The following is a 14,266-nucleotide window of genomic DNA, read 5'->3' as shown; positions in this document are numbered from 1 at the left end:
TTGAGCATTGATCTCACAAAGCTGAACAAAAACAAATATATCATCAAGAGTTAGGCACAGGTTAAAAGAAGCAAAAAACATTTGGTACAAAAATAGTTTATTAAAAACAAGTTCCTATGGCTGAAATGTTTGACGATTTCATGTCCATGTCTTTCATATTGAAAAGAAACCATAGAACATCTGTCATTTTCCAAACCACTAGGAGTTAAAAACATTAAAGCAACCTGTATCTGTCGTTCTTTTTGTGTCAATGTGTTTCAGATACAAATCACAGAATATTAACAACTATTACCATTAAACCTTAAAGTCATCAGTGACAAAAGCATATTTACAGCAGCGGCCTTCATTTTTCAGCATTTGCTTTACACAACAGTGTAAAATGATCAGATTGCTGATTCTGGGCTTCAAAATAAAAGAAATCTGTGATGTTATATGATGTGTTTTCAATTGGGAAACTGGGTTCAGTTTTTTGAATAATATAGTTTTTAATTTGACAAACTGCTGAAAGAGGACAAATCTGACAATCACCACTTGCTCAACAGTGAAAATCATAGAGCTTATAAAAAAGAAATAAAAGTAAAGCAGGCAAGAGAAAGGTGAGGTAATTCAACAATTTTCTTTAGTCTTCTTTTAACATGATAGAAAACACATTTCTTTTAAATTTCTCACAAATCCAAATTTCCTCTTTTTTTTCACAGATTTAAACCAAACCTGTTTTTAGCCAATTGTTTTAACAATTATAAAAATTAAAATACAGCTAAAAATTTGAGAAATTAGGGAGGGGATAGAATTAGGCATCTTTATGTATTTTTATGAAATTTAACTTGCAAACATTTAATATTTGTATCAAAATTTTGTCTTTTTGACAAATCAAACTTTTCTTTTTTTGATGTCCTTCAATAGCTGTTGTTCATAGTTGCAGCTCTGGAAACTATTTTTGATGGAAATATCCTAGCTGAATAATGGCCATTGTTCATTTATGTAGCATTAAATTATATTCTTGAATATGTGAAAAAGTTTTGAATACTACATGTCTATTTCTTTGATTAGTCATATTTTTTCTTGTTTTTGCCTTAAAAGTAAACACTCTTGTGGTAATATCGTCAAATGTTGTTTCCTTAGAAATAAAATCCTTTGAGCTAGTTAATTCTTAAAATCATTAGATTCTGTCTTTTGGTGGTGATAATGTTATAAGCAGCGATAAGGAGAATAGATTGACACCACCATTACAGTACATTTCAATAGTTTTTCAGTGTTGCAGATTTTAAAAGTGACTCCATAACATAACTAATTTGTTGTTGAGAAGCTCCTTCCTCCAGGTGATGACATGAAAGTATGAATAAAATTGGGACAACAATAATTTCCCCCATCTGTATACAAACTACGATAATAAAAAAACAAGTATCTAACTATTGATCAAAATGAAACCAAAATGCCAGGCCACATTATACGCATAACGTGATGTTTCAACAGATCTGGTTTCATTTGCTTGACAACGTGGTGGGAGATGTGCTACCGCCCAGGAACTGTCAATGATCATCTGACGAACAGTCACTAGTTAGAACTGAGACTATTACAGTGAACAAAACTTTTTTCGGAGTTTCTCTCATTCACAGCAATCACAGGTTGAAGGTCTATGATGCTGCTGCATCCTTTTCTTCTTTTGTTGCTGTGGACTCATTTTGAGCCGGCTCTTTAGACTCTGAGGATTGGACATTTTCACAGCTGGAATCGGCCCAGCAAGTAAATGTTCTGACTCTTCCTTCTTTTTAGTGGCTTCCCCATTTGGCTCTTTCCTAGTTCCACCGTAAACAGAGGAGTCCCACCAGGTTGTTCCGTGCTGTTAGCGCTTCGGAATTTGTCCATGTTTTCCAGTTCAGCCAGATCGTCTTTATCCCACCGCGACGTCCTCTCTCGTCGTTCTGACCGTCTCGGTTTGTCTGCTTTAACTTCAGCCGCTCTGGTTTTGTCCCGGCTGCCTCCTTCTCCTCTACTTCTTTCTCCGCTCTCCGCTTTGCCTCGGTCCTCCCCATCGTCATTCCGGCCTCGATCTCTGTCTCTATCAAGGCTGCCTCGCCTCTCTCTCCAGTCCCTTCTATCTCTGTCCCGATCTCGGTCTCTGTCTCTCTCCCATCCGCCCCCACGAGAATTCCCTACATCTTCCTGCCAACCTCCGAGCCTGTCCCCCATCCATTTTGTCATTACCCCCTCCTCTACCTCCATCACCAAAACGCCTTCCCCCTCCAAACCCTCTGTCCCTCTCTCTGTCTCTGTCTCGATCCCAGTCTCTGTCCCTCTCCTGTTCTCGATCCCTGAATCCTGGCCTGTCACTCCTGAGCGGTCTGTCATCCATTTCCTCCTGCTCTTCGAAGCTTAGGACCACCCGGTCTTGTAAACAGGGCAGGACCTTGAGGGCGGGCCATGTCCTCGAGGGAAGGGACCTCTCATGTTATGTGGAGGGGGCATCCCAAATCCTCCTTTAGGTTGTGGGGCTCGTGGCGCATCATTTGAGGATGTGGACCCCTGGGTATCAACTGTGGCGGGCCAGGCGGCACGTTGGGGTGAGGTGGTCTTTGCCCTTGTGGTGGAGGGAAACGTTGCATGTGTGATGGTGGTGGACCCTGAGGGCGCTGGAGTGGCATCATACCAGGTCGGGCACCTAGTAGACCCCCAAGAGGGGACTGGATGTTTCCAGGGTGTCCACCTGGACCTGGAGGTCCAAATGGGGGACCGCCGGGATGTCCGGCCGGGGGACCGCCGGGATGTCCGGCAGGGGGACCTCCGGGATGTCCGACCGGAGGACCGCCGGGATGTCCGACCGGAGGACCGCCAGGATGTCCGACCGGAGGACCCGCCGGGATGTCCGACAAGACCAACGGTGACCAACAGTAGAATTAGGTCCACCTGGAAAACCTCCAGGAGGTCCTGTTAGAAAACCACAAGCAGTTAAAGATTGCTAAGTTTAAGTTATTAAATAGTTCAAACCCCATTATTTTGTTTCTTTAGTAAACCGAAGGGAAACAAAATTACTAACCCATGTGTCCCATTTGGTGGTTAAATAAATTTGGACCCTCCAGGACCTTCATCATTTTTCTTGGCGCCCTGACCTGCTGGGTCTTGAGGGGGGTCATCAACTCCACCTTTGGAAGGAAGTAGTGGACCCGAGGGCCATAGGTCCCGAGGCAGGAAAACCTGGGGATATAGTAGTGAAACCCATTAAGATTCACTCTGACAAGAGTGTAAGACATGCATCCTAGTTCTTAAAACAATTGTAAAGAGTAAAAGCTACCTGGGGGCATTTGCAACGGGTTAAGCCAGGTCTAATGAAAGGAGGAAGGGGAATGCCTGGAGCAAAGCCAGGTGGAGGCATCCCAATGGGACCAGGAAAGACCGGAGGTTGAAGGGAACCCATAGCAATCATTGGCTGCTGCAATGAAGGGACCTGTGAAAATGAATAAGCAGATAATTCGCCCAATGTCATGTACACTTTAGGTAACAATAAGCAAAATAAAACCCATTTTGTGAAGGACTATAGTAACTGACTGACATATGAGTCTCTTACTACCATTAAACCATAATTATAAAAACATTTAAAATATAAAAAAATAATAATTTCAACTATAACTGTAACCAGTTATAATATAACCCGAGGTTCCAACACCCAATGCACTTCCCATCTGCCTGGGCATAGCTACTGATCTGCACGTGTCGACCAAGATGGCAATTTTTCAGCACGGTTTTCTGTCCCGAAATGTTTCAAATGCAGGACAGTCCTGAAAATAATGTGCCTTCTAGATTTGGAGTTATAATCTGAAACACATATTTCTTACCATAGCACCACCTACAGGTGAATGTGGCTCAATATTTATATCCAAGTGGCGGTGTGGATTATGAACACGGATACTAAATAAAAGTCGTAAAAAGTTTTGGAGGGTAGGCTGCAGTACAAGTTTCAGCAGAGAAACATAAGAAGAATGGAATAGCATTCCACATCGTGGACGCTGTCAAATGAAAAACGTTGTGTGATGCGTCGTGGAGAACTCAAAAAACAACATTGCTCAAATGAAACATTTCTCAAGATTTTTTAAATGAGTCCCCCCAACCCCTCATTGCAACCAACCATAAAACAAGTTGGGGAAAAAAACTAGCTAGCCATTGTCAATATTGTGTTTGTACCTGAAGGAAATTGTGGATTTTTTTTTTTATGATTTCAAAATTATGAACAATGTAATTTTGTAGTGACGTGTATAGTGATGTTTAATCAGCTATCATAATTGGGCAAAATAAAAAATTGCCACAATAACTTTCTTTTTGTTTATTCCTTAGTATATATTGTAATAAGTTTCAATTGGCTTAGAGTTGAATTTTCTTGCTTCCCTTGTGAAAAATATTCCAGAGCCACAATTTTTGCACAGTAGAACATGTTGGAGAATCTTTCTAAGAAACTTTGCCCACATCAATTTTGTTAACGAGACTTCTGGTTTTGGAGTTTACAAACTGAAAGATGGATTTACTACCACAGTGCCATCTACAGGTGAATGTGGCTGAATATTTGTATTTGAGAACCGTTGTGGATACTGAACCAGGATACCAAATAAAAGTTGAAGTAAGTTTCAGGGAGTAGGGTCCAGTATGACTTTCAGTGGAAAAACATAATAAGAAGAATGGAAAAACAGTAAAAACAATAGGGTTTCCTGCTGTGAGCAGGCAAACAGCCATGCCTTGCTTGCAAACTGCCTGCTTGCTCCTATTTAGGCTTGAAACCATAAATATTCTATGTGTTCTTTACTTGTACAGGATGAGAAGCTGCAACAGTCATCGGTAACACTTGTATCTCCTCAGGCTGCTGTTGCTCAGAACGGCCATTGTGTGTGGGTTCCTCAAGGTGGTCGAAGGTCTTTCTCATGCTGCTCCACTCTGCAAAGTCAGTCATGATAGCAATAAATAAACTAAGTAATAAAGCTGAAAAAATTTAGTAGATGGTAATGGTGAATTTAGTTTTTTTTAATAAAATTAACTGTGTAGTTTCAAAATATATATATTGAGGAGAAAATGCGTTCAGTCATTTCAAACATAAACATTTCTCCTGCATTAGTTTTTTTTTTTTAACCTGGTGATAAGGTATCCATATCCAGCATTCCTCCCTCCTTCAGCTCCTCCAACTGGTCCTCTCTGACTTTAGACCAGGGTACGTAGGTGACACCCAGCTCCACATCCCAGTACTGTTTAAAATCAGGCTTTATACCCTTGTTCAGAGCCCAAGCAATCTGGTAGGAAATAATTCGATTTAAATTCAGATTTGTTTCCAGAATTTTTTCTCAGTGGCATATCCACAGACAAAATAAATAACCCACCTTAATTGCTTTCTGGTTAACTTTTACGATCCTCTGCTGAGTTTCTGCAGTGCTCTGTAAGCGTCTTGCCTGTATCATGACAATGTAAGCACAGCCTCTTGGAGGAATCATCTGAAAAACAACAGAGAAAAACAAAAAATGGTAAATAATTATATGAGAAACAAGTTTTCCTGTCTGACAAACCAATTAACTGAGCAAGGACTGTTTAACAACGACTAAGGAACAATATTTCTTAAAGATAACAGCATAGAGAGGTAAGGTACCTAATAATGCAAACATCAACTCTAAGCACTACAGTCACAAGCATGTCATAATCAACATCTAAGAAACTAAGTTAAAAACATTGGAATTATAAAACGCAGAAATTACTGTTTTAAGATTAAATATATCTGATTCAAACAAATCGACTTACATTTATAGATTCAATCTGTCCAAACTCTTCAAGCAACGAGCGACGTCTTGCTGTTGAGTTCTCTTGTCCAGCTGACCCACCCACAGTGTAGTACTACAAACTAAAGAGGAAAAATTCATCAACAAGGAACAAATTTCGCAATATTTCAAAAGTTAAAAGATTTAAACAATTATTTTCATCGTAGGAGGGAAAAATGAAATAAGTACAAATTTCAATCATTCCTGTGATAAATAATTTCCTAGGTAACCTAGGTGACGACTCACTGCTCAGAGTCTCGCTCTTGGGCGGTGGAAGGCCTTTCTGCCGCCGCTCTCTTTCTCTCTCTCTCTCCCGGCGCTCCTGTGAGCGAGAGCGAGGTGAGTGGTGGCGGCGATCTCTGGAGCGGGATCGCCTGTGCCTGGACCATCGGGAGCGGGAACTGGATCTAGATCTTCTCCTCTTTGGAGATCTGTGTAGGCAAAAGAAGCTTTATTATCAGGAAACTTCTCTTTGGCAGATTGTCATAAACTTCTTAGCATCCATTTTATACTTTACCTTGAGCCTGAGTGGGACCGCCGACCCATGCCGGCCATCTCTCATTGATGAATGGTCCATATCCACTGAGGAGTCCTGATGAAAAGATGAAAAAAACTGATGAATCAGAAGGTGACTTATTGCAAATATAACCAAACCAGTTATATTCTTGATCAATATTTAAGGTTTTTATTAATTTATCTTAGAAGTCAAGAAATAAGATAAATCTGAAACTAAACTAAAACTAAAAGTTGTTCAAATCTATTTAAAAAGAAAACAATGATTTTGAAGAACATCACTTCAGGCTGTAAGAGAGCAGGTACCAAAAAGGCTGTAACTTTGATTTTCTGGCTTTTAAAGTTCACACTTAAAAATAGGAAATTTTGGCAGCCATTTGTAAACCTTTGAATCTAATCTACAGAGAGAGTACACACAGAGAGTACACAGCCGTTACATGTTAATTGCTAAAATAAGATTCTGAAGACTGTTTCTAATCTCTGTAATGATTTATTTAAATCAAAGGAAAAAGCGTTTCACTGCAACTGGATGGCTCTACCTCTGCTCATGCTATAACTAACCTCTGATGGCTGGAAACCTACCTGTTGTTGCTGGGCAGCGTTTTGAGGAGGGTATATCCCTGGGAAGCCTGGAAGCCCAGTTGAACCTGGAATGCGGTGCCCTGGAAGAGAGTGCCCCATCGGTGGCATGGTAACAGGGTAGCCTTGTCCTGGCAGAACGACACCAGCCTGTAGCTGGCCGTTCGGAGGCACGGAAACCTATAGAAGAAATCTGTAATTAATATCCAGTACCAATCATTGCGTCTTATATCAGAAGACAAATTAGATTTGTTCAGATTTTATTCAGTTTTGTCTTCTTAAAGGTTTCTGTTAAATTTATGAGTTGTAACATCATGTCATATTAAACAAATATATAAAATATTCCTGACTGACAAAACTTGACTATTTAAATAAATTCTCAAGATACTTTTTGAGTCTTTAACTTAAACAAAAGTTAAAATCAGTCAGACCTATTGTACAGTAATTTCTTTTAGTACATCAAAACATTTAAGCCACTTGTTTGATAAAGAATACAATTCTTTTCCATCTCCCTTAACTGATGTTCACACTCTAAAACATCTGGTGTAAAACTAAAATAAAAATGAACAATGAAAGTTCAATGTTACTACCTGCTGTGTGATGTCTTGAGATATTCATCATCTGTGTATTAAAGTGCTCCATGTGCTGAGGAAAGGCTGGAGGTTGTTGCATACTGTGATAAGAAAAATGTGTCATTATTACTCCTCCTTGATGTTATTTGTGGAGGCTATTCTACTCAGAATGAGGGTGGGGACTCACAAAGGGGGCTGTGAGGAGGCTTCATCCTTTTTAGTTTCATCTCCAACTTCTGGTTCATCATCATAATCAAAACGGTCAAGCAACTTCTGAAGGGAAGGCAGATGAAACTGTAAATTCTAAATTCGATTCTTTTTTGTTTGGTTTTACAAAAAAATTACAAATTTCCAAACACTGAACTTTTTGTAAGCATGGCTTTCAAAAGATTAGAAAAAAGAAAATATGAAAAGTGTGCATTCAGAATGTTGTTGGTTTGTTCATTTGTGAAAAAATTTAAAGCCATGCATCCTCCACTAATTTGTGACTATCAATAACATAAAAGCCCCAGCAAATTACATTCAAGTTAGCGGAAAACTGAAAAAGTTCAAGGCGTACAAATACTTTGCAAGGCAGTACAGGTGAGAAAACTTGAAGAAAGGAATGCAAATATCCGTCACCATGTCAAAAGTTGTCTTTTGCTGGACCGGTTGGGTGGAGTTGACGGGAGGAGGTTGAGGCGAGAGAGGTGAGGCTGAGCAGCAACCGCAGCCAGGCCAGTAGGCACGCTTTGAACCGGCATTTGAGCGGTCGGCAGAAGAGGCTGAGTGTTGGTTTCAGGCTTAACCGCCTGCTGCTGAAAGTTCTGGAGCATCTGCTGGAGCTAAGAAATAAAGTAGATTCAGAAGTTTCCATGATGAAAACAGAAAGCAAATGAATGAAGCGATGTCAGGTTTCCATAGGTGTAAACACACCTGCTGACCCTGCGAAGACTGGAAGAGCTGTGCTACAGCAGCAAAGGCGTCAGAGTTGTGTAGTGGAGGAGCGGCTGTTGGGGTGGAGTTGGCTAATACTCCGGTCACAGGCTCTTTGGCTGGAGACGGCGGTGAACCTAAATGATGAGACAATGGCACAAACATGTTTTTAAAGGTGAGAATGCTCATTCAGAAAAATACTTTATAGATAAAACTGTTTCTATAATGTGGGATTTAAAAAGGACTCAAATTATAACTCACCCGGCTCTTCTGTGTGTGTGATGGAAGCAGCACCACTGCCAGAACCTGCAGCCATATCCAAGAGTGGCTGAATAACCTCGATCTTAAACACTCCGTTCTTCTGCCACAGGTTCAAAACCCGCACAATCTTACTCTACAAACAAAAAAAAGAAAAGAAATGAAGTATCATATCAGAAATTTTCCAGCCTTTCAGAAGATTTTTTCCATTCTTACCCGGTCCTCTATGGGACAGAGACAAAGGTTCTCGAAGGTTCCTGTGATATTTTTGGTGAACCTTGGACCAAACACGTCTTTGTCTGGTCCAAACTGGTGCCTGGACTGCCTCACAATGGAATCAACCACATACAAGCCAGCAACTTTATACTCTGGCTTACACTGAAGGAATCAAGATCAAGGAGACAAATACCTTTAAATTACTGATGATTGTTGAGAAAAAGAAATGCTTTTCAAATCAGTTTGAAACAAAACCAGGCTCACCTTTTTGATAAACTTTTCCACAATCTGGACCACATGTTTGTAGAGCTGAAAAAAAGGGAACAAATGAGTGTTTTCAGCTTTATGCAGCCAAAAAGGAAATGCAAACCTATTTTTAAAATCAGAAACATGACCACGAAAAAATACAGCACATTAAGAACTATTACTTACTTTCATAGCTTTTATGGCTGATTTGGTAATGGAGATCATCTTTGCTCGAGATATAGGAGGCTTGGAGTCCATCAAGGAGAATAACTGCAGAGTGGAAAAGGTAATGAAAAGATGACATGGGAAACCATAAAACAGTAGAATGGATAATACAAAATGGAGCAAAAATAAAATAATTTCAGGTCACATGCTTGTTTTATTGAAGTACATCCGTTTTTTACATGACGCACTAAAATAAGGATGTATTGCATGTATTACTTTACAGGGAAATGTGGTGAACCTAAATGTAATTAAATTTCTAAAATAGAAATTTGTTTCCTCAAAAATCTCTTTATCTGTTGTCATTATTGATTAGTACGCACATTTTTTTATATCTCGTGTGGCGATTTTTGTCAGTTTTTGTTGGTAAACGGAGACTAATATGTTTACGTTTTATTACGCACTGCTTGAAATTTTCAAAATGAAACAGAAAAATATTCTGAATTTAATGTATTCTTAAACATGGCTCTCAAATAAAAGACATAACAATTCTGAGCTACCTGGGGCTGAAACCATCTGATCAGTTTAGTGGTTGAGATTTGTACTGACACGGTAATAACACAGTTAGCCAAAAGCCTGAACGAGTTTCTCGCTATTCAATATCAATGAAATAAAATATCTAGGACCAATCATATATCCTCAATAATAATAATAATAAAACAGCAACAGCTTACTGGGAACCATCAGTGGTGTTACTTTAGATTTCACACCAAAACCGTCCATGTTTCTCACAACCAGTTTTCAAACACTTAAATTTCTCTGTTTTGTAAGTAAAGGAAATATGTAGAAGTTTTCCTTAGGCCTGCTATGTGCAATATGTGGGGGAGGGGCAGTGCTGCATTATTCTGCACTTCAGGTAGCCTAGAAAACTGAGATGACACAAACCTTTTCTGCAGCAACTCATTAAAAGGACTTTGAACCTCTAGAATGTCACCACTGAATAGTTCGGGGATTTAGAAACTGTAACATTTTAAAATCTCAACATATCTTTAAACTGTCCCTATGCGCAGTCTGCAACATACATCCAATACATAATGTCTTGTCTCACCATATTCATCTTTTTCTACTAACTTGATTCACCTTTGAAGAGATAAAATCCAAAGCAGAAAAGGAACTCTAAAACTGGCCACTGTAAACTGAACTGGCTAACCAGGGTTAATTCTGTTTTTAAAAAGTTTTGGTTACTGATTAGAGTTTAACGCAGCTGTAGAGAGACAAATAAACTCACTTGTTGCTGAGCACTGACGGTCAGCTGGCTGAAAGAAGGCACCAATACTTTTTTCTTGTGTTCAAGAAAGATTAACTTGTCTTTTTGGAAATACAGTCAAGAGATTAAAAATAATAATAACAATAATAATAATACATTTTAAAAAAGTACTTGTGTTGAAACTTAGGAAGAGCCAACCAGTCTAAATGTCTATCAAAGTAGAAGAGTAAATAAATGTTATTATGTATAGAAAATTACTACAACCGTGATTTTGTTATTATTTTATGTAGATTTTTCTGGTTTAAATAATCATAATTAAACAGTGTAAGTACCACTGTTTTGTACTACAAAACAGTGGTACTTCTACTCATTTCTGTGATACAGTGTGAATCTCAAAGTAACTGTAGAAAAGCATAACTGTATTAAAATCCTGATTTTAGAAGAATATCATGATTGATTTATTTTTCATAATGAATGCCTCTAAAAAACGATATTCTCAGACATCATCTGAAAGCAAAATAGCTACTTATCTAACGTAGAAGGAGATGCATAAAATCTGACACACAAACCCACACTTTCAGCATCACATGACAAAATAAAGTCTATGATTTGCCCTTTTAACCATGCCCTAGTATTCTTGCAGCTGTATTTTTGCTTCCAGTGAGACAGCGAATACTGCAAAGATTGTAAAGATCGCAGGAATGGCAGCAATTTCGACGCTAAATATCTTGCAGGATGTCAATTTGAGCCTGAATAACTGATTAAGCATATGGGCACCAGCTTTGAAAACCGCGTAAATGTAAATGTAATGACAGAGACTGCAGGTTCTGACTGGGCTTCCAACAGCATGAACAGGCCTCATAGAAACTTACCGTGTCTGCTCTTTAAGAAACATTTTGCATGTTTATTACTCCAAATTAGCAACAATAAGCCCTTGTAGGCCTGCAGTCCGTTTGTATCACTGTGTTAACTGGAGAGTGTGTTTGTTAATCGTACTGTTACGAGCAGCAGTGTTTGGGACCAATTCACTCCCATTAGCAACACGGAGGATCCTTGTACCAGTGTTTACTCTGTTTTCCGATATTGCCGAGTGGCTTCTTATTACACTAGGGTAAACCATCCTACTATTCAATGTAACACCACCCCAGTTGACGAAGCGCAACATTAACATTAACCCAATCACAATAACACCAAGAAAGTCCAACGGCTAGCAGGCCCCCTACTCCGACCTGCTCGGTTAGCTCTACAGCATCACAGCACTGCTGTGACCACATCCACCAGCCACGGTGACTTCAGATTCTGAGCAAGCCCAACGTGCAGCTTACCTCCTGGTTAAAGGCGTTCACGGCCTCCATGATTGCCAGATGCACCTGGCTTCTCCCGTAACTCCCGAAATCCTGGTCAAAACGATGTTTATTCTAGGAAAGGACGGAACAACATGTCCGCTCCCCGGTAGCTAACGCCAGTTAGCCTCGCGTTGGGTCGGCGGGCACAGCAAAGCATGATGGGATTCAGTGCTGTTGTTCTTGGGTTTGTCCACTAGGTGGCAGGGTGCTTCTACTTAATGTGCTGCCTGAAAAAAGAAGATTAATCATTTTAATAGTTTCATTGTAAGTTAACTTAGCAAGTCTTTATTTGTCAAAAATGGTAGGGGTCAAAGTATGCATTTGCTTAAAAAATGTAAACAATATAGTGTCTCCAGCTGAGAACTGAAGACCTTCTTTGTGAAAATAGGTTCAAGAAAACTGCACATTTTAGGAACCAAAAAAACAAAAATTCCTTGATAGGAATAAAAATGCTACTATATACTATGTAGCATTGAAAAAGCCTAACTTATTACACTTATTAAACTTATTACATGGGTAGTTCTTCAAAGAAAAGATGTGCAGTGAAAGAAAAAAACAGCAAGAAAAAAATAGAACAGAAGAAAGGCAGTATACCAAGAATGACACAAGTAAAGGTTATAGTTGTCCATCTAAACTTGGCAGGCTAAGCAAGAAAAGTAATAATCTAAGAAACAGTCAGTAATTGTCAGATAAACACTCATTAATATGGGATAGATTCAGAACTCAAGTAGGAAAATCTGCTTGATAACTTTTAGTGGAGTGTTTAAGAGAACCAACCTCTATTTGAGAGTGGATGAAAAAAAGTCACTACTGTCTCTCCAATTTTGGAATGGCAGATTACACTAGATTGTATTTTAGAGTGAGTAAAGGCACTGAATTAATTTTTTTGCAACCTTTATTATTTCTAAAAATTACTTGAGAATTCTGTTTACTATTTGTTTCACTTCACAATTTTGCATCATTTTGTCGGGATTTATCACATAAAATTCCAATTCAATACATTGAGGTATGCAGTTGCAACATGCAAAATGTGGAAAGGTTCAAGATGTATCATGAATTTTACAAGGCGCAGTATCTGCTGTGAAACCAAACTGGGAAATGGCTCCAGAAGCACTAGCGCCACAGTTCCCCACAGATCTGAATGCAAATGATTCTGCAATCTCTGTTCCTGCAAACACAAAATCTTTCATTTTGGATGCTCCTCACAGCTGTGACTCAAAAACAGAATTATGTTTGAAATCCAAAAGAATATTTTACCCATGCAACCTGAAATCCAGTTTAAATGGTGATAATGTATGGCCTTTACAGCAAGAACTTTGATTTATTCAGCAAATATCAGTATCTAACGCTCAACTCAGGAAGCATCTATGTTTTTACTGTTTCCTCTATAAAATTTGCCTTCATCTGCTTTTGAAAGTAGGTCTACCTATTTAATAGTCAGACTTAGAGTAAGGTGTTTAAAAAGCTACATAAGACACAAAAGACGTGCAGAAAATCCTAACACATTTGACCCTGTGGAAAGATCAAATGTTTTGTTTTAAGGGCTAATGCAGGTCTAATCGATGAGATGCTTGAGGCCCTTGTGTCAAGACAATTACAAAACGGATATTGATTCAATTTCAGCAAGACGTCTGCCTTTTATTGTAGTGCAAAAAGTCTCCAAAAGATGTCGCACTTGTGCAATTTATATCTTTATTAGAGTGAATTATCAAGAAAGCATGGTCCAGCAGTCTTGAAAAAGCAGCATGTGGTTGAGCACCGTTAAAGCCATTCAATTTAAGATCGAAATTGAAGCATAGCTACACAAAAAAAACTAAAGAAATACAACATTTGAAAATAAAGTGAATATATTTATTTGTGCAATAAAAATGTCATTAAAACAACTGTTCAAGTATTGAGCCTGATTAGATTTACTATGAAAAATATATGTAGGCCTATATATATTTTTTGGGCCGAAGCTTATGATGAGTGGCCCCTCCCGGTTCTCTTTGGGTGATTAAAAATGTTAATTAGGCCAGTGAACCTCATAAGTAAACAAGATGAAATGATTCTCTGTCTGCTGAAAGCAAACACCCAAAATATAATAGATAGGCAAAATTTAATTCAAGCTGAATATTGATTATAACTACCTTGAAAAAATCTTATATTTTTATAAATATGAAAAAGGCTTATTGTTCACGCACAGAGAGATGTTTATAATTATCAAAATGCCAACCCAAATACATGTTAGTATTTTTTTTTTTTTTTTTTTTTTTTTGCCAACCTATGAGCTCAAATGTTGATTCTGTAACAAGTCACTCAAATCCATTCTTTGTTCCTGCACATGTACAATGTGAGTCCACATAGCGGAGCGGCGGGGCGGTGGTACCGGTAGACTTGTTGTTCCCGTTGTCCGTACACACACTCCAC

General features: G+C 38.7%; 1 pseudogene; it reads right to left on the bottom strand.

Annotated features, from left to right (window-relative positions):
• Positions 1–383: 383 nt before the first annotated feature.
• Positions 384–11,993, bottom strand: LOC129357719 (SR-related and CTD-associated factor 4-like; annotated as a pseudogene).
• Between the last annotated feature and the right edge of the window lie 2,273 nt (positions 11,994–14,266).

Source organism: Poeciliopsis prolifica, unplaced genomic scaffold (genome assembly GCF_027474105.1).
Source record: "Poeciliopsis prolifica strain line A6 unplaced genomic scaffold, Auburn_PproV2 SCAFFOLD286, whole genome shotgun sequence".
Taxonomy (NCBI): Eukaryota; Metazoa; Chordata; class Actinopteri; order Cyprinodontiformes; family Poeciliidae; genus Poeciliopsis; species Poeciliopsis prolifica.
This window is presented reverse-complemented; position numbering and strand designations above follow the sequence as displayed.